Source organism: Triticum aestivum, chromosome 2B, assembly GCF_018294505.1.
Source record: "Triticum aestivum cultivar Chinese Spring chromosome 2B, IWGSC CS RefSeq v2.1, whole genome shotgun sequence".
Classification (NCBI taxonomy): domain Eukaryota; kingdom Viridiplantae; phylum Streptophyta; class Magnoliopsida; order Poales; family Poaceae; genus Triticum; species Triticum aestivum.
In genome coordinates this window covers 322,251,347-322,278,931 of record NC_057798.1, presented here as the reverse complement: position 1 = coordinate 322,278,931, position 27,585 = coordinate 322,251,347, and positions in this window count along the sequence as shown.

Sequence of the window (27,585 nt, the reverse complement as noted above, 5' to 3'; positions counted from 1 at the left end):
CACCAAATTAGAAGCAATGCAATGGAAGGTAGACACCGTATGAAAGATGCTACAAATATCGCTCTGCCAAGTTAACAGTGTCTCGTCATAAATGGCGTCTAAACAAATGTGAAGCAGTACAAGAAATAAATCATATGCAAGATGCAAACAACATCACACTACCATGTTAGAGGTCTCTCGTCATTAGTGCCATTGCATATTCATAGCATTGCATATTCACAACTTATGATGTGTAAACTAAGGAGAAGGCATTTCAACAAATTAGAAGCAATGAAAGCTAGACACCATATGAAAGATGCAACAAATATCACTCTACCAAGTTAAAACTGTCTCGTCATAAGTGCCATTTCAACAAATTAGTAGTACAAGCTAGAAAAGAATGTGAGATGTAACCTATATCACACTCCGAAGTCAAATGTGTCTTATGATAAGTGATTGTTGCAGGTTACACAACAGTAGTAATTTGATGTAAGAACATGGTGTGATAGACAGATATTGTATGTTCTAGAAACAGGAACACGTGTCTTATTCAAGTATAATGTGTAATGTAAGCAGATGGAATTCAAAAAAAATAGAAGCAATACAAGCTAGACATCACACATAACATGCAACCACATATAACAGTGCCAAGTTAGAGGGAGCATCGGTGATGCTGCACTAGGGGAGACATGCTCATCATAAACACAGCTTTGTTGAGTGTCTATGCATGTGTTGTCTTGGAAATCATCTTTGGGGTGCGGAGGAGTAGAAACTGTAGAGGCCCTCCATTCGGAAGGAGCACCTTTATCCGTTGCCTTGCTAGCTTTCTTCCGCTTTATTGATTTTGAATTGTCAAGTAAAACCGACAAGAAAAAGCAATAAAATTCTCTCTTCAGAACTCATTCATGCATGATACTGACAATCACTACTTTGATGTAAGGCAAACACATGATACCAGGATGGAATATGTACGAAAAACAGGATGACATGACATGTTCACAACTGTTTGTGTAAACTAAACAGAAACCATTCCAGCAAATAAGAAGCAATGCAAGCTAGACACCACATGAAAGATGCAACGAATATGACTCTGCCAAGTTAAAAGTGTCCCATCATAAATGGAATTTTAACAAATTAGAAGCAGCGCATGCTATAAATCATATGAAAGATGCAACTAATATCGCACTGCATATACTAAAGGTGTCTCGTCATATTGATTGATGCGGGATACAAAAAAAACAATAGGTTTATGTAAGGACATGCTTAATAAACAGATGTACTATGTACTAAATACAGGAAGGCATGTCACATTAATAGGTATAATGTATAAGCTAAGCAGACTAGCACATGCAGTTTAACCAGATTGGAAGAATTACAATCTAGACACCATATGCAACATGCAACCACATATCACACTGCCAAGTTAGAGCAAGCACCTGCGATGCTAGTGTAGGGGAAATATTGTAATCAACTACAGAGCTACGTTCACTATCTTCATCTACCATTTCTGTTTCTTGAGAATCATGTCGGGAGGCTGACGCTGCATTCTTTAAATGAGGAATAGTCCCCTTGCCTGCCTGCCTCGTCATAAGTGATTGATGAGGGATACACAAGAACATTAGTTTGATGTAAGAACATGGTTAATACACAGATGTACTAGTATGTACCAAAAACAGAAAGGCATGTCATATTCAAAGGTATAATGTGTAAGCTAAGCAGATGCAATTTAACCAAATTGGAAGCAATATAAGCTTGACATCCGACTGGAGTGGTGAGCATGATCATCTAGGACCTGAGAGCCTGGTGGGAGGCGGGCTGCTTCGCCACCATCGCAACTTTTTAGTTGGCTTCTAGGTGATGCCTATCTTTGTTGGGCTTGTCACTGGCTCGGCTAGTGCCCTGACTAGCTATTTGTCTTCTGGTGCTCACGGGATGGTGGTTCATGTAAAAATATATTTCCTTATCTTGGGGCTGTTTGGTTTGTGACTAACTTTTCCAAATGTTGCCACACCTAAAGCTAGGCAAGTTTGACTAACTTAGGTGAGTGTTTGGTTCAAGCCACACCTTAGGCAAGCCACACTTGGACCCAACATGGCATACACACACAAAATGTGGCAATATTCCCTTAGGCTTGCCAACTTGTGGCTTTCATTTTGATCAACTAACCTTAGGCAAGTTTGGCAAAAATATGTGGCAAAGTATGGCAATGCTAGGCCTAGAACCAAACAGCCCCAAAGACCGACTTCAGCCTTTCGAATACAAGCTAGACACCATATGGAACATGAGACCACATATGACACCGCGAAGTTAAAGCAAGCACCTGGGATGGTGGTTCATTGCGAGCGAGGTCATCAACTCCAGAGTTACGTTTACCGTCTCCATCTGCTGACACTGCACCCTTTATAGCGCTGTAACGTGTCGTGCATACCCTCGAAGAAAGCTGGTGCGACTTCTCTCTTTTCTTTGCTGCTTCTCTTTCGGCAGACTCTGAAATACCCTTGCATAAAAGCACAATAGTGAGAGTATGGGTGAAGTGTGTGCAGAACTAGTGCACTTTAAAGTAGCAGATAGCAGGTGGCTGAAAAATAAATGACAGGAGACATATGATAGCTCTACAACATTGCATGGCAAACAAAATTAGATTCTACTCCATATGATTTTGTAATATATGAGCACAGGAAATGCAGGTACTCCTCCAGCACACCACCACATGTGGTCATATCTAAGATAACAGTCGACTGAAAATAAATAGGTCAGTTGATTTTTTTAATGAACCGTCCGATCTATAAGGAACGGGCAGATGGCCTTCGTCTACCTCCCGCCAGTCACTGTTGACGATCTTTCTCAAACCGCCAGCGACCACCGGCCCAGACCCCTCCCTCCGCCGCCCCGCCCTCCCCTCGACCTCACACCACCGCCGTGCTTGGCAGCGCCCCCAGGACATCCCTTTAATCCCGACCGACCTCCAGATCGGGCGCCAGTAGCTCTAGGCCGCACACGTACCTAAGATAAACACCAAGGCGCTGCTTCCCCGGCTAATAGGTGTACTAGCGCCTGTTACGCTGGGGAATTCTTCCATTAATTGGGAATCAACTGTCCAGAAATTGAATTTCAGGGGGGCAACGGACCTCTAGCTAAGGTGAAATAGTATATGAGGAGAAACCTTGTGCATCACGAGTTACTAGGAACATCTAGTATCAAGAAGAAGCGGTCAACTAGTGTCTTCCGTGGGATGAATACCGTGCAAGTAGAGACGTAAGATTTGCATGAATAAAGGAAGAGGAGTACCTTTTTTGGTTGCCGGTGTGGTCACCTCCACATGTCGCGCCGATCTTCTTCTTTTTACCGGGGAAACCGATGTTCTGGAGGGTGCAGGCTTGGGAGAACCCATGGCCAAATTGTTGATTGTGTTGCCGTGGCCGTATGTCGGCGGAGGGGAAGCAGATCCGAGGCGGCGAAGGATGGCGTAGCAGGAACAGCTCTGGTGCGGTGGAGGGTGGCGAATTTGGAGCGCCAGCGGTGAGGCGCAGGACGTCGTGGTTGAACTGGCTCGGGTACGGACGGCCCGGCCTCGGCTTCAACTACTAGTCATGGAGGGCGTTGCGCTTGAGGTTGCAGCGGACGACGACGTCAGGGTATCGGCTCCGGCGTGATGGAGGAGGGCGGCGGTTGATGGGTGGGATGGGGTGGCGGACGGAGGACGCCGGGGTTTCGCAGCTGGTGGAGAGGTAGTTTTGGCGCCCATGGAGTACGAATGGGGAATCAGACGGGTGGGGGGAACCATGTTTCCGTCTGGGACGCACTTGTTTTTGGCTTTTTTGAACATAAGATGGGACGCGCTTGTTTGAAATTTGGGGAAAGTATAAACTTTGCCCCCCTCTTAATTTTTGGACCTACTGCGGGTCGGGGGTAGGATGCTAATCCCAGGTGTCCCAAATAGTGGGCGGGAGCGATTTCGGCCTCGCGCATGTGTGCTTAGGCGGCCATTGTGTATGAATGTTTTTCGGAGGCGGTTGCGTGGCGTCTAGATGAAGCTACAAACCTACCCCGGTTTAGATCTTTGGACATCGGGCCGGTCGGTTTCACGGGTCGGAGTTATTAGAAAAGTAATTTCCTTGTACTACCAAACATTGGTCTCACGCGGTTTCGGGCGAGTAGAGGCTCTTTTGGCGCTTCTTTTGAAAATTTGAAACACAAGCATTCACGTTTAGAGTACTCTTGAACTATGAGGATTGACCTAAATAGACAATGTTATATTTGACCTTGTATGTTTGAAAACCTCATTAAATTATCCGCTTCTTTTTGAAATTTTGACACTTGAAAATCCTATAACTACAATTATTTTGGAATGGAGGAGCTCTATTTTGTACACGACTACATATGCTATTATGTACAAAATCAGAGCAAAGATTGGTGCCCCCATAATTTAGGTATGGTTTACAAATGCCATGATATCAAATTCAAATAATTGAATGGACTTCATGTTGAATTCAATTTTTTTAAACCACCTTAAGTTGAATTCAAATGTATGTTAGTTCATAGGTAGCTATTTATAATATTCATTGTGTATGTATAATGTGCTTAACAGACACACATGAACTATACTCACGTTTATATTCGATTGCTAAAGCGATGCATTGTCTGGAGTTCAAAATACTAACTATGTGGATCAATTGTGTCGAATAATAACATAGACATGCTCAAATTCGATAGAATCTAGATGTCTGATGGATCAATGACCGCTCCTTACGCGAATTGCAAATATCATGATCCCATCCTAATATTTGGATACAATTTATATCTTTAATCAATGTGTACAACAGTCTTTTACATGTAGTTTCACTCTCCATCGGTGGTCTCTCACACATGCTCACACACTCTCTCCCGAGGTGTCTTTCTCGAACACATGCTCTAGATATAACCCTCCCTCCCTCCCTCTCGTAACCATTTACAACTGTTTTCACTAACCTTTATCACAAGCACTCTTCCTCTCGCAAACATACACACGCACAATCCCCATTGACCCTTTCTATATACATGGACCTGCCTATGTGTCTCATGTACGCACATTATCTTTAGGCCTGTCTCTCACGCATTGTCTCACACCTCTCTTCCTAATCGACGAGTATGATTCTAGTAGAGCATTCTGTAGGATGCCCCTTAAAGTTAGGTTGGATGAATAGTAATATCAAAGATAAAGGGTTTACCTTAGTCCGAGAACCTAGGGTTACAAATCCTAGCCGGCTTTGTCAGTGGACACATAGTCCTTCACAATTCTTCTATCTTTGTCTTGTACGACTAGTCATCCATGGGTCTTCCTAAATGCGTCACTGAAAGTGCTAGTTATTGACTAGAGGGGGGGTGAATAGGCGATTTTTAGGAAAGTCTTCAAAACATGGAAGTTTCAAAGACAAACGATAGAAACAGCCTAATTGATATGCATCGGAAGATAAACTACAACAAGCAAGCCATAATCAAGTATGCAATAGCATTAACGTTTGAAGATTAATAGCAGCTAGGTAGTAGGATCAGGATGGAAGATAGTATGAAGCCAATCAACAATAGTAGTCAAGCAATGAAGTCAATCGGATAAAACAATAAGCAATGACTTCATGAAGACAAACTCAAGTAAAGGAGGGAAGAGATAGAACCAGTTGCTCATTGAGGACACAGGATTTGTTGGACCAGTTCCAGTTGCTGTGACAACTGTACGTCTGGTTAGGGAGGCTGAGATTTAACTCAAAAGACCGTGTCTTCACCTTATTCCCCTTGAGCTAAGGTCACTTAGTCCTCGCCCAATCACTCTGGTAAGTCTTCAAGGGAGACTTCCAAACCTTCACAGACTTCGTTCACTCGGCAATCCACAATGACTCTTGGATGCTCAGAACGCAACGCCTAACCGGCTGGAGGATACACAGTCCTCAAGTGTAATAAGTCTTCAGGTCACACAGACAGAAAGACTTCAGTGATGCCTAACACTCTTTGGCTCTGGGTGTTTGGGCTTTGTCCTCGCAAGGATTTCTCTCTCTCAAATGCTTCGAGGTGGGTTGCTCTCAAATGACAAAAGCCGTATACAAACTCTGAGCAGCCACCAATTTATGGTGTAGGGGGTGGGCTATTTATAGCCACCAGGCAACCCGACCTGATTTGTCCAAAATGACCCTGGGTCACTAAGGAACTGACACGTGTTCCAACGGTCAGATTTCAAACACACACAGCAACTTTACTTGGGCTACAAGCAAAGCTGACTCATCCAACTCTGGATAAGATTTGCTCTCATTGTCTTCGCTCGAAGACATAGGATTTGGGTTGAGCATCACTTCAGTCACTCTGACTTAGTTCACTTGGACCCCACTTAACAGTACGGTGGTTCCTATGACTCAACAAAGAAGAAAGGAAACGACGAAACCACACAGTCTTCGCGCTCCATTGTCTTCACGTAATGTCTTCTCATGTCATAGTCTTCAATATGAATATCTTCTCATACCACCATTGTCTTCAATGTCTTCATACATTTTTAGGGGTCATCTCCGGTAGGTAAACCGAATCAATGAGGGACACTACCTGCGTTATCCTGCAATTCTCACAAACGCATTAGTCCCTCAACCAACTTTGTCGTCAATACTCCAAAACCAACTAGGGGTGGCACTAGATGCACTTACAATGTCCCCCTTTTTGGTGATTGATGACAAACTGGTTGAAGTTTTCAACGGGGATAAAGTATGTGAAATTGTAAGGATAGGAATTGTCTTCATAAGTAGCAAGGGCTCCCCCTGAAGATGTGCATATTAATAATTTGCTTTTGGATTGCAAATGCACATGGCAGGTTGTACTTATGGAGATCCACTTCAACTTATGAAGATAATTCATCATGCATGAAATGATATAACAAGTAGAATGACATGCATAATGAAAAATGGACGTCTGCAGGATGATCTAAGTGTAGAAGTTATCATCGCATCAAAGTAAAGCAAACACGTAGCAGAAGTAGCAGACGACCATCAAGTTTAGGTGTTACAACTCAAAGAACCAAATGTATCAAAATGCAAGAGTTGTAAGCACGTAGCAAAATATAATGCAACTGCCCATATGAACCCGCTTGAAGACTATCAACTCATACGCTTCTCCCCCTTTTGTCAGTAATGACCAAAATGGTTTGAAGACATAGAGCATATACTCGTCTTCTTGATGAGTAGGTGAAGCAGCAGGGTTATTGTCGTTGGGTGGCGGTGCAGAGGAACTTGGTGCAGTGTCGATGCGCGCAGTAGTTGGAGGTGGTGAAGTAGCGTCATCTTCATCATCGATCACTCTGGCATTAACTGTTGCCGTGGAGGAGGAATATTCAGAGTCTTCAAGAGATGGAGTTCTTCGTAAAACAACATTCCGTGGAGGAGTGGAGTCAAACTGAAATCTTTCATTGAAGCCATCGTCTTGAAGATATGCTTCAGCACTAAGCAGGGTCAAACTCTTCCATGATCTCCGGCAAGTTTCATGAGCAACAAAGGCATTCTTGGTGGCAAGGTTGCGAATGCGATTGACATCCACCAAGATGCTTTGCATCTGTCTCTTGAGCCAAAAGTGATGTTTATCCTGTTTCTGATGAAGGGCCACAAGAAGTTCTTGGTCATTGAGAACGCGAGAACGCTTGCGAGGCCTTTGGGCAATGGTGCTTTCAGTGGCTTCAGTGGGCGCTCTGTGAGGCAGATGAGTGTTACCAGCAAATGGATAGATTCGTGTTGCTGCTTGAACACCTTCAATAGGTTGAGTGAAGCTTTGGTGCTCGGCATTCTGAAGACAAAGAGGCTTCTTGGCAGGGTCAGAATATATAGCATCAACTGACATATCAACTTCTGGTAGAAATATTATATGATTGCGAGCAGAGGGTTGATAGTTGACAGTAGAGTGTCACTTTATGAGGCGCATGACCCATGGAGCATAAAACTTCAGACCAAAGAGATCAGAACCAGAGGCAGCCAGTTGTCTGATGAAGAAATATTGTGCATTGAAACTGATGCCATTGTAAATGTAGAAGACCAAAGTCTTCATAGCTCCTTCAAGCTTCGCCGCTGATGAATGTCCTTTGATAGGCCATAGAGTCCGCCTGATGATATGATATATGGTGCGTGGCAGATACTCAAGGTCTTCAACAAAGAACTCTGTTGGATATTCAGCATCACGGGGCAAAGGCTTCATCATGCTCAGCATCTGACTCATACTGGGTTCAGGCTTATGAAAGATGCTCTCTACAGCATTGCGGTGTAGCTGACAGTCAGGTTCATACAGTTCTCCGGGAGTGGACAGGCCTGTAAGCTCGATAATATCCATAGCTTTGGCTTCATGATGAACGTTTCCGGTCATCCACTCGAGAACCCAAGTCTTTGTATCTCTGTTGTAGCCGCGAATGTGCAGAGTGGCATAGAATTGAAGCAATAGCTCTTCATTCCAATGTTCTTTGTCTGTCACAAAGTGGAGCAGACCAGCATCACGAAAGCAATCAAGTGCTTCTTCTAAGCATGGCAGTCCAGTAATGGCTTCAGTGTCAAGGCGCATATGAGGGAAAATGCGCCCTTGATCATATAACACGCATGAGTAATAGCTTCTCTGTTGGTAGCTCCAGAACCGATCTGATGCAATTCTTGGCTTCGTGTAGGGGTTCTTCGAGCTGTCAAAGAATGTGTTGTGGCTCTTGAAGCCATTAGCATTGAAGGACCCGGGGGAGTTGGCAGTACCTGGAAACCTTGGCAACCTGGGCTTTGGCTTCTGCACTTGAGGCCTATGCTCAATATGATAGTCAAATTGCGGTCCTGAGGCAGAGGGTGGAGGCACCAGAATGGGCCATCGGACAGTAGTGAGCTGACCATGACTATATGCTTGCTCAATTGTGTGAGGCCTTGGAGGCAGAACAGGAGCAGAGGCAACATCGGAGGCAGGCTGCACGACAGGTGCTTCGGGAGCAGTTGTCATGTTGACTTCAGGTGCAGCATCCTCATTGGCTTCGGGTGGAGCATCCTCATTGACTTCAGGTGCAGCATCCTCATTGACTTCAGGTTCAGTAGCCACATTTGCTTCAGGCACAGTTAGTGTAGGCTCCACATTAGCATCAGCCATGACTATGTCACTGGCTGTATTGACGTTGGTGGTGGCAGCCTCAACATTTTCAGCCTCCACTTGAGGAGCTGGAGGGTCAGACACAGACACGTTCAGATCATGAACTGCTCCTTCTTGAATGGGGGGAGTAGAGACACGTTCTTCTTGACGCTCTTCATCGGCTGATGCAGCCGGATTGTCTTCAGCAGCATGTGCTTCAGACTCGGAGACATTCACAGTTGGAGAAGGTTCAGAAAGTACTTGCGGTGCAACAGGTGAACGTTGCACTTCTCCTTCTGGAACGCTCGACAGAGGGACTTCAAGCCTTTATCCTCTGCGAAGCCTGCGAAGAGCTGGCTTCACTTTAGGAGATGGAGTTGGCTGAGCCTGAAAGTCTTCATCCTCTTCTTGCACGTTGGGGGTAGCTTGTTGTTGTTGTAGGGGAGTACTGGGGGAGTCTTGTTCTTGTGGGCGATCAGCCCATGAATCATCCTGTGCAATTGGCGTCAGAGGACGACCAATGCTGATGAGTTCGCTGTTCATACGAACAGGCGATGATACCACATTGTATTCGATCTGAGGAAGAACTTCATCATCTTCAACATTGTCATGATGACCAATGTCTTCAGCAGCGGTGGGTTCAGCTGCTGGAATATCTTCAGCTTCAGGAGCCTCTGTGGAAGCAGGCTCATGCACAGTCATGCGAAGTTCTTGGGATGCAGATGCAGGATGAATAACTGAGATGGGTTCAACAAAAAGGGGCTCTATGGGAGCAGCCCGATTTTTTTGGTCTTGCGCTTCTTCTTGGAGGGAGCGGCATCAGAGGCTTCGGTATTCTTCCTCTTTCTGGCTTCTGCCTCTGCAGCCCTCGTTTTCTTCTGTTCAGAAGCGGTTGTGGTGACCTTTGGCTTCGAGCCAGTCATGCTACTTGGGAAGATAATACGTGGAGCTTCTTGGCTTGAAGGCACATGCTGATCAGTAGGAAACTTCTTCTTTTTCTTTGCAGCCATTCTGGGGTCAATGCCAGGATGGCCAAGTGACTTGCGCTTCTCAGCCTCATTGTAGGCAAGCACACACTTATCAGCCAAACTCTTCATGCGCTCACGAGAGCCTTGAGCTTCTTGGCGCTTCTTCTGAAAAGCTTCTTTAAGCTCATGCAGCATGACCTTAAAGTTTCTGACGTCTTGAACACTTAGCTTGGCCACATGCTTCTTGAATTGAGCCTTCTCATAATCAATCTTGTGCTTGAGCTCAATGATTCTCTGAGCGAGAGCCAGCTCAGAAGCAATGGCGCCATTGAAAGAGATGCTAAGGCCAATTGGAAGCTGTAAATCTTCAAAGCTAACATTGGGTGTGTCGAACCATTCATCAATGAAGTTGTGGATGATGGCCACATCAAAGAGAGGCAAGTTGTTGAAGATTTCTGCTTCTTCCTTGCTCTTTATCAGCAGCTCAAGAGCATCATCCGCAAGATCTTCATCACTTGATAGATCAATGGGTTCTTCACGCAGAATAGCAGCAGGAGTCAGAGCTTGATCAGCACGCCTGACAAGTTGCTTTTTCTTCTCCGTCCTCTTGGAGATATGGGATTGATCTTCAGACTGCACACTGGCTTCAGGAGGTGCAGTGGCCAATGGCTTCACACGAGAAGCTTTTGGTGGTACGGGTTTAGAAGGCTTTAGCTTCTTTTGCTTCTGTGGCTTCGAAGGAGGAGCTGGGGCTTCATCAGAATCAGCCTCATTGTCAGAATGATCCACTTTGGCACCTTGTACCAAGATGTAGGAGATGATGCCATCAAGGTTTGCAAAGGGGCCAATTCTATTTTCTTCAGCTTCACGAGTCCCATCCTCACGGGGAGCAGAGGGACCAGGATTGAAGTCCAATCCCCATGACTTCTTGTTTTCCCTTGCTGAAGACACAGCAAACTGGAAGTTGCGCTTGAAGAGATTGTCCTCGCGACACCAGAGTAATGATGATGGGTCGGCTTCTTCAGGCTGTGGTCGACGGACCATGCAAGGATAGAATTCTTGCTCAATGGCTTCAGCTCTGTTCTTGGGTTGAAGGCCTCGATAGAGAATATCGCCCCAAGGACTCTTGATAGCATTTTTCTCTGCATATTCCTTGGTGACGAACTTGTACTTGAACCATTCTTCAGCCCAATAGCGTCGAATCCATTGGATTCGTGTCTTGCGCTGATGATAAGTCTCTTTAGGGTCTGTCTTGTATAGTTCTGCTAGGTCATCAGGCAGATCTTTGGATGTTCCTCCTCTGTGCTGTCTGCCACCCTTCCTTGCTGATTTTTCTGCAGCCATGAACTTCAAGCTGAATGGCTTCAATATGTTCAGAGGCTTCAGAGATTTACGCTTGCTGGTCAAGCAGGAACTGGCTTCAGGAGAATTGATATGATGCTGTAAGTATTCTACAAATGAATGCAGACTATGAGAACCAAGGGATTCTCCCACGGACATGTACCTGTGACATCATTAGAGATGCGAGGGAAGGGGAAGAGGTCATATGCATTCTCAGAAGATTTTGAAGATAAATCAGTTTGAAGGCATTGACCTCATGATGCGAAGACATTCACTTATATGTGGTGAGTTGGTTCCAGATTTGTACCAATCCGTGAATAAGTACAAGTGAGGAATCAAACTAGATAGGAAATCTAAGTGAATAGACTAGGCATTATGAGATGCAGATAGAATAGATCTAACATTTAGTAGGCAGAAACCACTTTCGGTAAGTAGGATGAATCTATGAAGATCAAAAAGGTGGTAAAAATAGAGTTATAATTACCGCACGAAGAACTGCTAGATGGGAAGAATGAGAGACCGAGCAGTTCAGCCCACCGTGCCCTAACTTGGCGACGGAGGACACCTACGACAACGGCGGAGAGAAAGATGTCCGCAGCCGGCGTGAGGACGGCGTCGGAGAAGGTGCGGCAGCTAAGCGCTTCATCATCGGCATCGTCGAGAGCTAGCGGTGGTGCTAGGGTTTTGATGGAGGTGGAGAGGTGGAAGAAGGATTTCTTTACCGCAGGGGACACATATTTATAAGTAGGTGTGCAGCACAGCGCAATTACGCAGGTGCCCCTGTCTGTTCACATCTGTGGGGTACGCGGCAAGCATGCAACATATTTAGAATTGTCCCACGTTCCCACGCCTGCCAAGTATGTCGGATGTTCGTTCCGGCTTCTCCGGATATCGACAATTAAGATGATTCATTTAAATAGAACTTGATGTTTGTCTCTGTGTCTTCTGCTGACAAGGATGCAGAGAAGACATTCGACAGTTTCAATAGAATGCATATGGTTTGGACAGATAGAGTTTGAGATAGTAAGCAGTGAGAGATTAGGGTCCGATCACATTCACTTAGTTCAAAAGATTCAACAGTGAAGACATAGCTATAAGTGAATGCTGTAGAGGACAGAACGCTAGTATATATATATATGCAATCAAATCACTATAGCGCAGAAAAATCACGAAGATAAACTGAAACTGAAGACAAACCAAATGCGAAATCTTTGCAAAATAACGCCATGAGTGAAACACTTCAAACAGAGAAATTTGGTGGTGGCGTTACCCACCGTATAGGAAGTATTAGACCCAGACACGGCGCACAATTATCTTGGCGCTCCGAAGTCAAATTCCATGTTAATGTATTCACACTCAGAGTGTAAATCTTCATTGATTGAAGATATACATCACTTTGTGTGTTGCACATCTAAGTCATCAACATGCATAAGTGTTAGGATGTGTGCCTGATCATAGGACATTCGAGGATTCCAAGATATTTAGCTCACACCGTAACTTGCAAAACCTTTTCTCGTCCAAGGGCTTTGTGAAGATATCTGCCAGTTGCTCTTCAGTGTTGACGTGCATGATATCTATATCTTTCTTCATAACATGATCTCTGAGAAAGTGATGACGTATTTCAATGTGCTTTGTCTTCGAATGCTGGACTGGATTGTTGGCAATCTTGATGGCACTTTCGTTGTCGCAGAAGAGAGGGACTTGCCTCAGATCGATGCCATAGTCCTTGAGAGTTTGCTTCATCCACAGAAGCTGAGCACAACAAGATCCAACATCAATGTATTTAGATTCAGCAGTTGAGAGTGACACACAGTTCTGCTTCTTTGAAGACCAACAGACAAGTGATCGACCAAGAAAATGACATGTGCCTGATGTAGACTTGCGACCCACTTTGTCACCAGCATAATCAGCATCCGAGAATCCAACCAGATCAAACCTTGAGCCCTTTGGATACCATAATCCTAGTGTTGGGGTGTAAGCCAAATATCGAAGAATCCGCTTCACAGCTAAGTGATGCGATTCCTTTGGTGCCGCTTGGAATCGAGCACACATGCAAACACTAAGCATAATATCTGGCCTAGATGCACATAAATAAAGCAAAGAACCAATCATGGAGCGGTATACCTTTTGATCGAACTCTTTACCATTGTCGTCGGGACCAAGATGGTGCTTGGCTGGCATTGGCGTCGTGTAGCCTTTGCAGTCTTCCATTCCAAACTTCTTCAGACAATCTTTGAGGTATTTTTCTTGAGATATGAAGATGCCATTTCGTTGCTGACGAATTTGAAGACCAAGGAAGAACTTCAGCTCTCCCATCATGGACATTTGATATTGCTCTTGCATCATGTACCCAAACTCATCACTGTACTTCTGGTTGGTGCAGCCGAAGATTATGTCATCCACATATATTTGGCACACAAACAGTTCACCATCATATGTCTTCGTGAAGAGTGTGGGATCGAGAGATCCAGGTTTGAAGCCTTTGCTCTTCAGGAAGTCTTTGATTGTATCATACCAGGCATGAGGTGCTTGTTTGAGGCCATACAGTGCTTTGTTCAGTTTGTACACCATATCAGGATGTTTTGGATCTTCAAAGCCAGGTGGTTGTGCAACATATACTTCTTCTTCAATCTTGCCATTTAGAAATGCACTCTTTACATCCATTTGATATAGCAAGATGTTGTGATGATTAGCATAGGCTAGCAGTATGCGAATAGCTTCAAGCCTAGCAACAGGAGAAAATGTTTCATCGAAGTCAATTCCTTCAACCTGAGTATATCCTTGAGCCACAAGACGAGCTTTGTTTCTGACGACTTGACCATGCTCATCTTGCTTGTTTCGATATATCCACTTTGTTCCAATAATGTTATGCTTGCGAGGGTCAGGTCGCTTGACAAGTTCCCAAACATTATTCAGCTTGAACTGTTGAAGTTCTTCTTGCATGGCTTGAATCCATTCAGGTTCCATAAAAGCTTCAGCAACTTTCTTGGGTTCTGATATTGACACAAATGAAAAATGCCACAGAAATTTGCTAGCTGTGTTGCTCTTGAGCGAGTGAGCGGACCAGGTGCATTGATGCTGTCAATAATCTTCTCTATTTGAACTTCATTTGCAACACGAGGATGAACAGGACGAAGATTCTGCTCTCGCTGATCATTGTCATCATTGGGAGAATTGTCTTCGGTCTGAGCATTGTCTTCAAGTTGATTTGGTGCAGAGATGATAAGTTCCTCTTCAGGCTATGCTTCAGAGGGCATGATCTCACCAGTTCCCATCAACTTGATAGATTCACAGGAAGGAGCTTCATCAAGTGTACTTGGCCGAATTTCTCTTTGTGAACCATTGGTTTCATCAAATCGCACATCCACTGTTTCAACAATTTTGTAGTGTAAGAGGTTGAAGACTCTATAAGAGTGCGAATCCTTTCCATAGCCAAGCATGAAGCCTTCGTGAGCTTTGGGTTCAAATTTTGACTTGTGATGGGGATCCTTGATCCAGCATCTAGCACCAAAGACTCTGAAGTAGCTAGCATTTGGCTTCTTGCCAGTGAGGAGCTCATAGGATGTTTTGCCAGAAGCTTATGGATGTAGACACGGTTGATGATGTGACAAGCTGTATCAATGGCTTCAGGCCAGAACTTTCTTGGTGTCTTGTACTCGTCAAGCATTGTTCGAGCCATCTCGATGAGGGTTCTGTTCTTGCGCTCTACAATGCCATTTTGCTGAGGTGTGTATGGAGCAGAAAACTCATGAGTGATTCCCATTGTATCCAGATAAAGATCAAGCCCGGTGTTCTTGAATTCAGTGCCGTTATCACTTCTGATATGCTTGATCTTGACACCATAGTTGTTCATTGCTCGATTGGCGAATCGTCTGAAGACATCTTGTACTTCAGTCTTGTAGAGAATTATGTGCACCCATGTGTATCTTGAGTAGTCATCAACAATGACGAAGCCATAGAGACACGCCGTTGTTGTGAGGGTGGAGTAGTGGGTAGGTCCAAATAAGTCCATGTGAAGCAGCTCGAAGGGTTGAGATGTTGTCATGATTGTCTTCGAGTGATGCTTGGCCCTTGTCATCTTTCCAGCTTCGCAGGCACCACATAGATGATCTTTCTTGAACTTGACACCTTCGATGCCTATGACATGCTTCTTTTTGACGAGAGTATGCAAGTTCCTCATGCCAGCGTGCCCCAGCCTTCGATGCCAGAGCCAGCATTCTGAAGCTTTAGCAAGAAGACATACGGCAAGTTTTGGACCTGCTGAAAAATCTACCATGTATAGATCACCTTTCCTATACCCTTCAAAGACTAGAGATTTGTCAGATTCCATTAGTACAAGGCAACGATATTTTCCAAATATCACAATCATGTTTAAGTCACAAAGCATTGAGACAGACATTAAGTTGAATCCAAGCGATTCAACAAGCATCACTTTATCCATGTGTTGATCCCTTGAGATTGCAACTCTACCTAGACCCAATACTGCCTTTATCAGTGTTAGCAAATGTGATTTTACTCTTGTCGGATGGACGTAAGGTTGAGTCCATGAGAAGACTTTGATCACCAGTCATATGATTAGTGCATCCACTGTCAATAATCCATTCTGAAGATTTTGGTGACATGCCCTACAGTGCAGTTAGGAGGATAGGCTTCACAAGGTATGTTGTGAAGCATAAGCATTTTACACACACATGGATTATCACAGTTTAGATCAAGATTAACACACAGTATGACAGATAAGAGATTCATATGTGGAATTCATAGTAAGTCATTTTATCATGCGTCCCTTTATGTTTTAGGTCCCCAGCAATTGTATCGGACGCCAATGATTGCTGGCTGGAGACCACATTCTGCAAAAGAGAGTTAGTTCTTCTTCACCACCCACATTTTCAGGGGTGGCTTAGAAGCAATGAGTCTAAGTGCAGCATCTGAGAATTTCGGCTTTGAAGCCCTAGCAAATAGCCTTGCAGGAGATGAATGATACTCATGTGAATAAGCGGAGAAGTTCTTAGTTCTATGAACATATCGATTTGAAGACACACGCTCATATTCATGAGTCTGAGTATGATTTCCCTGCAAAACATTGGCGTTAGGGTGACTCAAGTGAGTCCTGTGTTCGCAAGTAGCCGTTGGACCATATGATGCCTTTGGTCTGGGGTTTGTCTTCTTCACTGGTGGTGTCATGATGACATTCACTGGAAGATTTTCAAGGCAGCTTTTGGGTACCCAAATCTTCTTCATAGGAGGTCCATTCCTGCAGTTAGTACCAATATACCTGGCAAACACTTCACCATTCTGATTTTTTAACAGTTTATAGTTTGCATCAAAGGATTCATCAATAATAATAGGATTAGCACAGGTAAATCCAGATAAAGTGGATGGATCCACTGAAGGTTCCTTTGCAGCAACCCATGTGGTTTTGGGATACTGCTCAGGCTTCCAGTAGGAACCATCAGCATTCATTTTCCTCTCAAACCCAACACCCTCTTTCCTAGGGTTTCGGTTCAGAATCTTCTTTTTGAGGACATCGCAGAGAGTCTGATGTCCCTTCAAACTTTTGTACATCCCTGTTTCAAGCAATGTCTTCAACCTAGCATTTTCATCAGCAATACTAGTGGTATCCTCCGCAGAGGGGTTAGTAACCACATCAGTAGTTGAAGACAATGAAACAGCAGTAGCAGTGGAACATTCAGCAGCAGATGTAGCGTTATCACGCTCAATGCATTTTAAACATGGTGGTTCGAATCCATCCTGAGCGAGACTGATCCGTTGAGCGCGAAGTGACTCATTCTCTGCTTGAAGATCTTCATGAGTCGCTTTCAATTTCTCAAGCTCTTGCTTCCTTTGAAGATAATCATAGGAGAGCTTTTCATATGTGGTTGAGAGCGTATCATGAAGATTTTCAAGTTCTTGGTACTTAGCATGAAGATTTTTTATGTCTTCTACTAAGGACTGTGAACGTGTCATTTCCGCGTCCAACAGGTCATCGCTTTTGTCTAACAGTTTTTGAGTATGTTCCATAGCCCTTTGTTGTTCAGTTGCAATTTTAGCAAGTGTTTTGTAGCTGGGTTTGGATTCACAATCAGAGTCATCTTCACTTGAAGTTTGAAAGTAAGCATCATGAGATTTTACCTTGGCACCACGTGCCATGAAGCAGTAGGTGGGAGAAGAATCGTCTTTGTCATTAGCTTCAGCGTTGGTGTGGACGCCATTGTCTTCAGTGTTGAAGATGGACTTGGCGACATAGGCTGTGGCTAGAGCCAGACTTGCAACGCCAGGGTCAGACTCCTCACCAGACTCCACCTCCGCCTCCTCCAAAGCAGACTCCTCCTCTGAATCCATTTCCTTGCCAACAAAGGCACGAGCCTTGCCAGATGAGCTTTTCTTGTATGATGAAGACTTCGAAGAAGATTTTGAGGATTTCTTCTTCTTCTTGTCATCAGAATCATATTCCTTGCTCTTCTTCTTCTTCTTCTTCTCATTGTCCCACTGTGGACACTCAGATATGTAGTGACCAGGTTTCTTGCATTTGTGGCAGGTTCTCTTCTTGTTGTCATGAGTGGAAGCTTCATCATTTCTTGAGCTGGATCGTGAAGACTTTCTGAAGCCCTTCTTCTTGGTGAACCTCTGGAACTTCTTCACAAGCATGGCAAGTTCCTTTCCAATGTCTTCAGGATCGTCAGAACCGCAGTCATATTCTTCTTCTTCAGATGAGGAAACAACTTTTGCCTTCAAAGCACGAGTTCGGCCATAGTTGGGGCCATAAATATCTCTTTTCTCAGAAAGCTGGAACTCATGTGTATTGAGCCTCTCAAGTATATCAGACGGATCGAGTGTCTTGAAGTCATGACGTTCTTGTATCATGAGGGCAAGGGTGTCAAAAGAGGTGTCAAGTGATCTCAGCAGTGTCTTGACAATTTCATGCTTGGTGATCTCAGTGGCGCCGAGAGCCTAAAGCTCATTTGTGATGTCAGTGAGGCGATCAAACGTGAGCTGGACATTTTCATTGTCGTTTCTCTTGAAGCGATTGAAGAGATTGCGAAGAACACTGATCCTCTGGTCTCTCTGTGTAGAGACGCCTTCATTGACCTTTGACAGCCAGTCCCAGACTAGCTTTGACGTTTCCAGAGCACTCACACGGCCATACTGTCCTTTGGTCAGATGACCACAGATGATGTTCTTTGCAGTCGAGTCCAGTTGAATGAACTTCTTGACATCAGTGGGGGTGACACCTTCACCAGTTTTGGGAACACCGTTCTTGACGACATACCAGAGGTCGACATCAATGGCTTCAAGATGCATGCGCATCTTATTCTTCCAGTAGGGATATTCAGTTCCATCGAACACGGGGCAAGCAGCGGAGACCTTGATTATCCGTGCAGTCGACATAGCTGAAACTCCAGGTGGTTAAACCGAATCACACAGAACAAGGGAGTACCTTGCTGTGATACCAATTGAAAGTGCTAGTTATCGACTAGAGGGGGGGTGAATAGGCGATTTTTAGGAAAGTCTTCAAAACATGGAAGTTTCGAAGACAAACGATAGAAACAGCCTAATTGATATGAAGCGGAAGATAAACTACAACAAGCAAGCCATAATCAAGTATGCAATAGCATTAACGTTTGAAGATTAATAGCAGCTTGGTAGTAGGATCAGGATGGAAGATAGTATGAAGCCAATCAACAATATTAGTCAAGCAATGAAGTCAATCGGATAAAACAATAAGCAATGACTTCATGAAGACAAACTCAAAGTAAAGGAGGGAAGAGATAGAACCAGTTGCTTGTTGAGGACACAGGATTTGTTGGACCAGTTCCAGTTGCTGTGACAACTGTACGTCTGGTTAGGGAGGCTGAGATTTAACTCAGAAGAGCGTGTCTTCACCTTATTCCCCTTGAGCTAAGGTCACTTAGTCCTCGCCCAATCACTCTGGTAAGTCTTCAAGGGAGACTTCCAAACCTTCACAGACTTCGTTCACTCGGCAATCCACAATGACTCTTGGATGCTCAGAACGTGACGCCTAACTGGCTGGAGGATACACAGTCTTCAAGTGTAATAAGTCTCCAGGTCACACAGACAGAAAGACTTCAGTGATGCCTAACACTCTTTGGCTCTGGGTGTTTGGGCTTTGTCCTCGCAAGGATTTCTCTCTCTCAAATGCTTCGAGGTGGGTTGCTCTCAAACGACAAAATCCGTATACAAACTCTGAGCAGCCACCAATTTATGGTGTAGGGGGTGGGCTATTTATAGCCACCAGGCAACCCGACCTGATTTGTCCGAAATGACCCTGGGTCACTAAGGAACTGACACATGTTCCAATGGTCAGATTTCAAACACACACAACAACTTTACTTGGGTTATAAGCAAAGCTGACTCATCCAACTCTGGATAAGATTTGCTCTCATTGTCTTCGCTCGAAGACATAGGATTTGGGTTGAGCATCACTTCAGTCACTCTAACTTAGTTCACTTGGACCCCACTTAACAGTACGGTGGTTCGTATGACTCAACAAAGAAGAAAGGAAACGACGAAACCACACAGTCTTCGCGCTCCATTGTCTTCACGTAATGTCTTCTCATGTCATAGTCTTCAATATGAATATCTTCTCATACCACCATTGTCTTAAATGTCTTCATACATTTTTAGGGGTCATCTCTGCTAGGTAAACCGAATCAATGAGGGACACTACCTGCGTTATCCTGCAATTCTCACAAACGCATTAGTCCCTCAACCAACTTTGTCGTCAATACTCCAAAACCAACTAGGGGTGGCACTAGATGCACTTACAGTCACGGGCCGACCAATGTGGCGCAGGACGGAACCGAACGAAGGGCCTCACCTCGACCCACCGGACCTGATGCGGTGACACACCCTCTGCCCCCACGTCTCATTATCTTCTCACACCCACACATACCAACACAAACACCACACACACAGAAAATTTCTCCTGGTGCCTCTATTCCCTCCCCCCTTGCATATACACACTCTAGGGAATGGAATCTCTCGTCGTGACGTCATATTCGTCTCTCTCTCTCTAGACCACTCTCATTTCTCGTGCTATCTCTCCCACGCCCCCCGTCGGCCCCTCTATACATGCCTCTCTCGAATACGTAATACACACACATACCTCTCTAGGCCCCACCAAATGCATCAACTACACATTCACACATGTTACATCACGTACCCCATTGATCTAAAAAGCCCTCTCTTTACGTTTATTTCGCATACAGCATTACTTTTGAATAAAGTGTGGCCAAAAAATTATTTTAGAGTTTCTACATATATACAACATTACAAAGTTATATGGAGGAGTACGAACGCTAATTTGCATTGCATGGTGCCCACAATGATATTTATTCCGCACTGTGAATTTGTATATTTTTATACTATATACAAAGTTAGTCATAATAAAGAGAAATGAAGAGCATCTCTCTCTCCATCGCATACCCCCCTGTACGCCCCTTTCACGTATGCACACAAAACTATCTCCAGGTCCTCTAAAAGTGAGCCCCCAAAAAATTCATGCATGTTTCATCTTTCTCTCGCGATATATGCAATGACGATCATTGTATTTGAAGCGAAAGCACGATACGTACATTGGACTTCAGAATCCACTCATTACGGTCACCATTTATGTTTAGTGGTTATTATACAGTCACGGGCTCACCGTACAACTCTGTATTTGCTCATGACATGACTAGTTGACCAGTTAAACGCTCCACGTGGCACCTCTAGTGTTGCATCACATTATCTCACTACCACCATGCCCACCTGTCGACTTGTATCTACTCTACATCTACACTCTTATAAAATACATAAAATACACTCTTATAAAAAACAGAGTTGGTGATGATGGTGTGCCTGCCATCCTGCAATATAGGCCGTCCGATTTATATCTTATGGATAGGAAAGAAACTATGGCAGTTTTGCAAAAAGGTACCCACACACCTCTCCACATTTGCAAATAAGGCCTTCCCTCGTTCATCCTTTTCTCTCACAAGATAAACAAGTCATACAAATGCATCTTGATGTTATGTGCAACGCACGGGCATCTTGCTAGTAAGAATGAAAACAAATGACAAAAAAAATATTTGGACAGTGGTTCGAAGTCATGACCGCGGGCACAGCGGACAAGGTGGCCTTGTATTGGTATGCTGAGCCGCCTGTTTTAACACATAGGAGCTGGTGTGGTGATTATACACACACGCACACATGCACACGAACTGCATCCATGCAACACTCACACAAACACATGCACCCACACACGCATGCAACACTCACACGTACACACGCAGCCACGCACGCACGCAACACTCACATGCACACACGCACGCATGCATGCACACACCAGTACACCACACGACCAACACACACTCTCATGCTCAAGTGCTCAACCTACACATGCATGCACACACATCAGGCCCTGACAGACACATACACAACCAGGTGATTCCCGCGCACGGGTTGGAGCTTTGTCGTGCCTGTGTAAATTTGTGTTTATCTGACCTTTTCCCTATGCGAACTGACAGGTGGGACCCACAAGGAACATGGTCAATTCAACTAGTCAACATGGCGCCATGTAGACTATTTGGCCGGTCAACAGAGTGCAATCCGATGCTGAACCGTGAGCAAGTGACAGTATAATCACCGCAAAACATATATAGTGACCGTAATCAGCTTATTCTGAAGTCCGGTGACCGTATTACGCTTTTCTCTCTGTAGGCCCTCCAAAACTACATCTCTACACGTTCTCGCATGTTACAACATTACTACTACACTCTAACACAATAAATCATATGTGTTTTTAGTTTTACTAGATATCATATTGTTACTTAAAATTATTCAGTTTGCATACATTAAAATTGCCTTTGAAATGTATGGCCAGTATCATCTACCGCGCGGGAAAAATCCCGCCCTTTCCTGTTTAATCAGGTTTGTATCGATGGATCGTGCGAAACAACAAAACTATAGTACTATATAGTACAAGTGACAGTTCACTGGACCATCGTGTCGTCTACTCCTCCGTTGTAAGAGGAGCGCTCGCTTTCATAAATCTTCTAGTCCCTTTCACCGACATGTGGGACATCAAGCTACCGGGTCCACGTGCCATACCGGAATACAGTGCAGAGCAGCCGGGGTGAAGCACCCCAGTCATGGCGCCGACGTAGTAATGAGCAATGAGGCGTCAAATCACAAAGCTGCACCTTTCCCATAGTTAAGTTGGAGGGACGAAGTAATAATGCTAAATAAAAGAAGTTGGAGGGCGAAGCAACCATCATTTCACTCGTTGCTGAATCCGCTTATCCCTCATCTTCTTCAACTTAACCATGTGTTGCTTCTGCCATTGTTCTGCCTCATGTGGGACACGGATCGGCTTGGTAAAGCACTGACACGTGGGACCGCATGTTAGCAAACCACCAGGACAACATCCTCCAAAAATAAGAAGCCTAATCCTAGACTTACAAAGGGCTACATAGCTGCTACCTATACTTTCCATCTAATCTATATAAGCCCGCCCTGATTTTCAGGTGGGGTGGGCCTAATCCTCTCCTTTAATCCAATCAAATAGTCCCACATCATATTAGTTCATAACTTTACGTAAACCATTACGTGGATGTAGCATTGCTTAAATAAGAAACCTCCCCCGCCATCCGCGCGGCAAAATCACCTTCTTTTTACTAATCTTGATTCTATAATTTTTTAGATCAATATAATTGAGATTTGTATAGATAGCACACAGGAGCAAAACCAATTGGTACGGTTAAGGGCATCCACAATGTGTAGCCAAATGTGAAAATAGCTTTTGGCATCGTGGGAACCATTGTGGACGGTGTTGCCAAAGCCAAAAAGATGGAACCGAAGCTCCCTGATTGATTGATTGATTGAAGAAAGGAATAGAAAAATGCAACATCTCTCCTCTTTCTCCCATGCTTGGACGCATGTAGTACAGTATAGAGCACAGAGTCTACTCCCCTATCCCTTCTATCACAAATCACAAAGCAGTGAGGCGTCAAATCACAAAAGCACGGACGAAGCAACCATCATTTCACTCTTCGCTGACTCCGCTTCTCCATTGTCTTCTTCGAGAAACCATCTCACCGCACTAGTACTCCTAGTAGTACTAGTAAAGGACTTCCTGGATGCAAATAAGGCGGTTGTCTCGGCTTGCAGGCGGCAGTTGCGAATGACTTATCGTGGTCTCCCTTAATGGTGTTCTCTGTCGAACGCACTTCGCCAAACAAAAAAAATAAGATATCGTCGGCGTCACCACAATGGGGAAGGAAGTCAAATATAGTTACTACCTCCATTTTTTGTACACAAGGCCAGTATATCAAAATTACAATTTGCAAAGGGCCACTAACACTAATCGAGGCAAAATTGATGGGGTTAGCAACCAAGGACATTAATATCCCCTGCATGCATCCGGAAGCGAGAAGGTTGGTTGCATGGCGCTGCATTAATCAAGCGATGAGGAGTGAGATGTTTAGCTCTTTGGTCTTTGGAGAAAAAAATACGCATTAATTGACATGTGAGACAAGGATTTGTATCGATTAAATCCCGCGAAGGAAAACCCCGCCTTTCTTTTTTAACACTAGTACTCATAGTACGTACGTACTTATCCTGTTTGGGTCTAGGCCTTGCATTGCCAAACTTCGCCACATATTTTTGCCAAGCTTGCCTAAAGTTTTCAAAATGAGAAGGAGGTACAGTTGCGCACGACTGTCATGGTCACACCGCACCCTCACATGGTCTCTCCTACACGCCGCAAACCCAACCAAGGGAACGCACCCTCACTGACATGTGTTGTCGCATGTAAACAAACCAAACTCAACCATCCTATCGCTGACACATAATTTTCGTTCATAGAGTATGTTTATCCAACCGCCAGTTCGGGAGTATCCGTACGGCCCGTGCGGTGGTCTGTTGGGGAAGAAGAAGAGGTGAGGAAGAAGGAAAGAAGGGTTAGGAGACCTAGGATATTCATCCAACCACCTGAAATGGTAGACTGGTGTCACGACCGACTTTTTAAATAAATAATTATTGAGAAAATCGATCTTTAAATCCCAGTATAGGAAAAGTCATCCTCACTGGTAGACAAATACTTGATGAACAGAGGACCAGTAGCATTAAATATATTACAGGGTTGAGCTGAGGCTGCTCAACAAATCATTACAAACTCGCCAATATCTTACATAAGGGCGGTTATGACACAGGGGTGTGGTGGCATGCTACTAGCTCGAGGAAAAAGTGGTAGTGGATAACTTGACTCCTAACTGGCAGCTCATCGAGCGTCGAGGTGAGGCTCGATGAATTTATTCTGGGGTTGCGGAAGCGGATAATACAATGACCAAAACAGGATTGCGCGGGACTGACCGGGACTCCTCTAGGCGTCAGACTCACTATCAAACTCTTCATCCACGAGATCGCCTTCATCAACATCTGGCCAAATCAACAAGCCAGGTGAGTACTTTGGAAGTACTCGCAAGACAGTTCAGACAAAGGATATAATCAATGAATGCATGAATGCATCATGAATAGAAGATGATGCTCAAATAACAACAATAATATTGCAGGACTTGATAAATAAAATAAATAACTGAAAACTGATCGGGTGTCTGGAGCGACGCCTCGAAAGGTAAATAAGTAAAATGCATGCCGCAGTCAGGCGTCTAAGCGACACCACATAAAGGGCTTAAAAGAAATGCCGCAGTCGAGCGTCTTAGCGACACCACATAAATGGCTTAAAAGAGAATACCACTGTCGGATATCTAAGCAACGTCACAGACATGTTTTATAAAAGAAATGCCACAGTCGGACATCTGAGCGACGTCACAGAAAGGGCTTACAAAAGAAAGGCCACCGTCGGACATCTGGGCGACGTCACAGACAGGGTTTATAAAAGAAATGCCACGGTCAGACATCTGAGCAACGTCACAGAAAGGGCTTATAAAAGAAATGCCACCGTCGGACATCTGGGCGACGTCACAGACAGGGCTTATAATAAAAGTAAATAACAAGAATGCCACCGTCGGACATCTGAGCGACATCACAGACAGGGCTTACAATAAATGTAAACACAAGAATGCCACCGTCGGACGTCTGAGCGACATCACAGACAGGGCTTACAATAAACGTAAATAACAAGATTAGTCCATCCACAAGAATAATCTTTAACCGGATTTATCACACATGTATCCACCGGGGTTTTTGTCACTGAGACTGATATCTGACGAGATAAGATGAGTATAGTACTTGAACAAAGTACAAGATAATTGAAATAATTTGAGACTCTGCAGAGTTTGGATGAACTGACCACAGCCAACGGATTTCCGTAGTCTCGAAGGACTAGTTCCGTTTACGGTATCTCAGTAGAAGCACATTTAACTAGTACGCACCCATTTCACCTCACGATGCCAGGAATCACCCTGGACAACGTCCAAGAAAAACTTTGAGACGGGGAGGCCACAACCTCGAGTAGCATGGGATCAAATTTCTATACGCGCGCTCTAAGGGGTGCCCCCCTCCCGGTCCCAACCGGAAACACCCATGCCCCCTGACCGGATGACGGGCTTTAATCCAGGGCCATGGAACCCTCATCCCGTCCTCTCTATTTGGTGTGTACCAGGAAAACGATTTGCAACTTACTATGCCATATTCCTTTCGAAAAACATGTGACAGTACATGAAGGGATGAATGGAAATGTGATTTGTTTCACGATGACACGGAAGTCAAATAATCTGGCATAAGACTGGCATGTCACAACACGGCCATCTTACCCATCCTCATGCCAACACATGGCCATGCAAATATGTATCCAACAACATAATGCTTTCTGAAACTTACTTTCCACTTATGTGCATGAAATATAACATTCAAAGAAATGTTCATAAACATGCCATGACTATACTAAAATGCAAACATGCAACAACCACTCATCATATCAAGAGTTCAAACATGCTTGCCTGGTTCGGAGTAGTCGGAGTTTAACTGTGTGAAGTTTGCAGCTCCGTCACCTCCTCCGGTATCTACGGTATAAGAAAAATACGTACACAACGTAAATACCGTGAGTGTACAGAAAAGTGTTCGAAATATTTTTCAAATAAATATGACAAAAAACTAGACAGAAAAATAAAGATGATAGAAAAGGAATCAATCAAAAATCATTTTCTGTTAAAAAGTTATAAGAGTTTTGGTCCAAGGACCCATCTGTAATGAAACAGAAAGTTTCCAGGGGGCTCTGCGGAAAAGACCAGAAAAAGGTTCGTTTAAAAGAAACGGCTGTGAGGCTGACAGGCGGGCTCCACCTGTCAGGTTTAAATTTTCAAACGAGGGAAAAACAGAGCGCGACGACGCCCGAGAGGTGCGGTGGTCGCCGGTGGCGATCCACGGCGAGGCAAGGTGATCGGGGGTTACCTTCGTGATCAGTGCACCCTTCCGCGTCTGTGGGTGGTGGTAGAGGTCGTCGACGAGGGCGAGAGCAGGGCGGCAGAGGAGTTCTCACCGGAGAGAACGTTGCCGGAGCCCGAGGCGGACGGAGGTGACCGGAGTCGAGGAAGAAAGGCCCCTCGAGGCCCTTCTAGTGGCTAGGCGGGGTCTGGTGAGGTGGTGGAGTCGTGCGGGGGCGAGAGCAAGCTCGGGGGTGCTATATATAGCCGGCCCGAGTCGGTTGCCGTGAACGGATAAGTCCGGCGAGTTGATTACGGCGGCGCTGTGGCTGGACGGTCGGCTTAGGAGCTTGAGCATCGCCTAGGTGGAGTATTGGTGCCGTTCCTGTGTCCAACTCAGCACGAGAGGGTTGGTTACGGTTTGCCCTCGACGGAACGGCCGCACGGCCCGTCGGCGGCAGAGAACGCGCTCTGCGCGTGCCAGGCCACGGCGACGGTGCCGCATGCGTGCGCTGGCAAGGAGGTGGCCACGCGGAGCTACCAGGATGCTTGGGCGGCGCCGAACGGCGTTACGCCGCAGTTTTGCTCCCTGTCGGCCGCTACGGTGGTTCTACCGCCGCAAAGCACGCCGGCGCAGGCGGGCCAGGGCGCCACCGACGCTAGGAACGCGCCAAGCATTCGTGTGAAGCTCCGGACAAGAGGGATAGGCTGCGAGCAACGTGCCAAGGGTACTGTGGACATGTGACTGAAGTTACTAACGGAGAACGACACTGAACTCTGAATTTACTGAATATGAACAGTACTAGTGCATGCAAGGTGTTCGA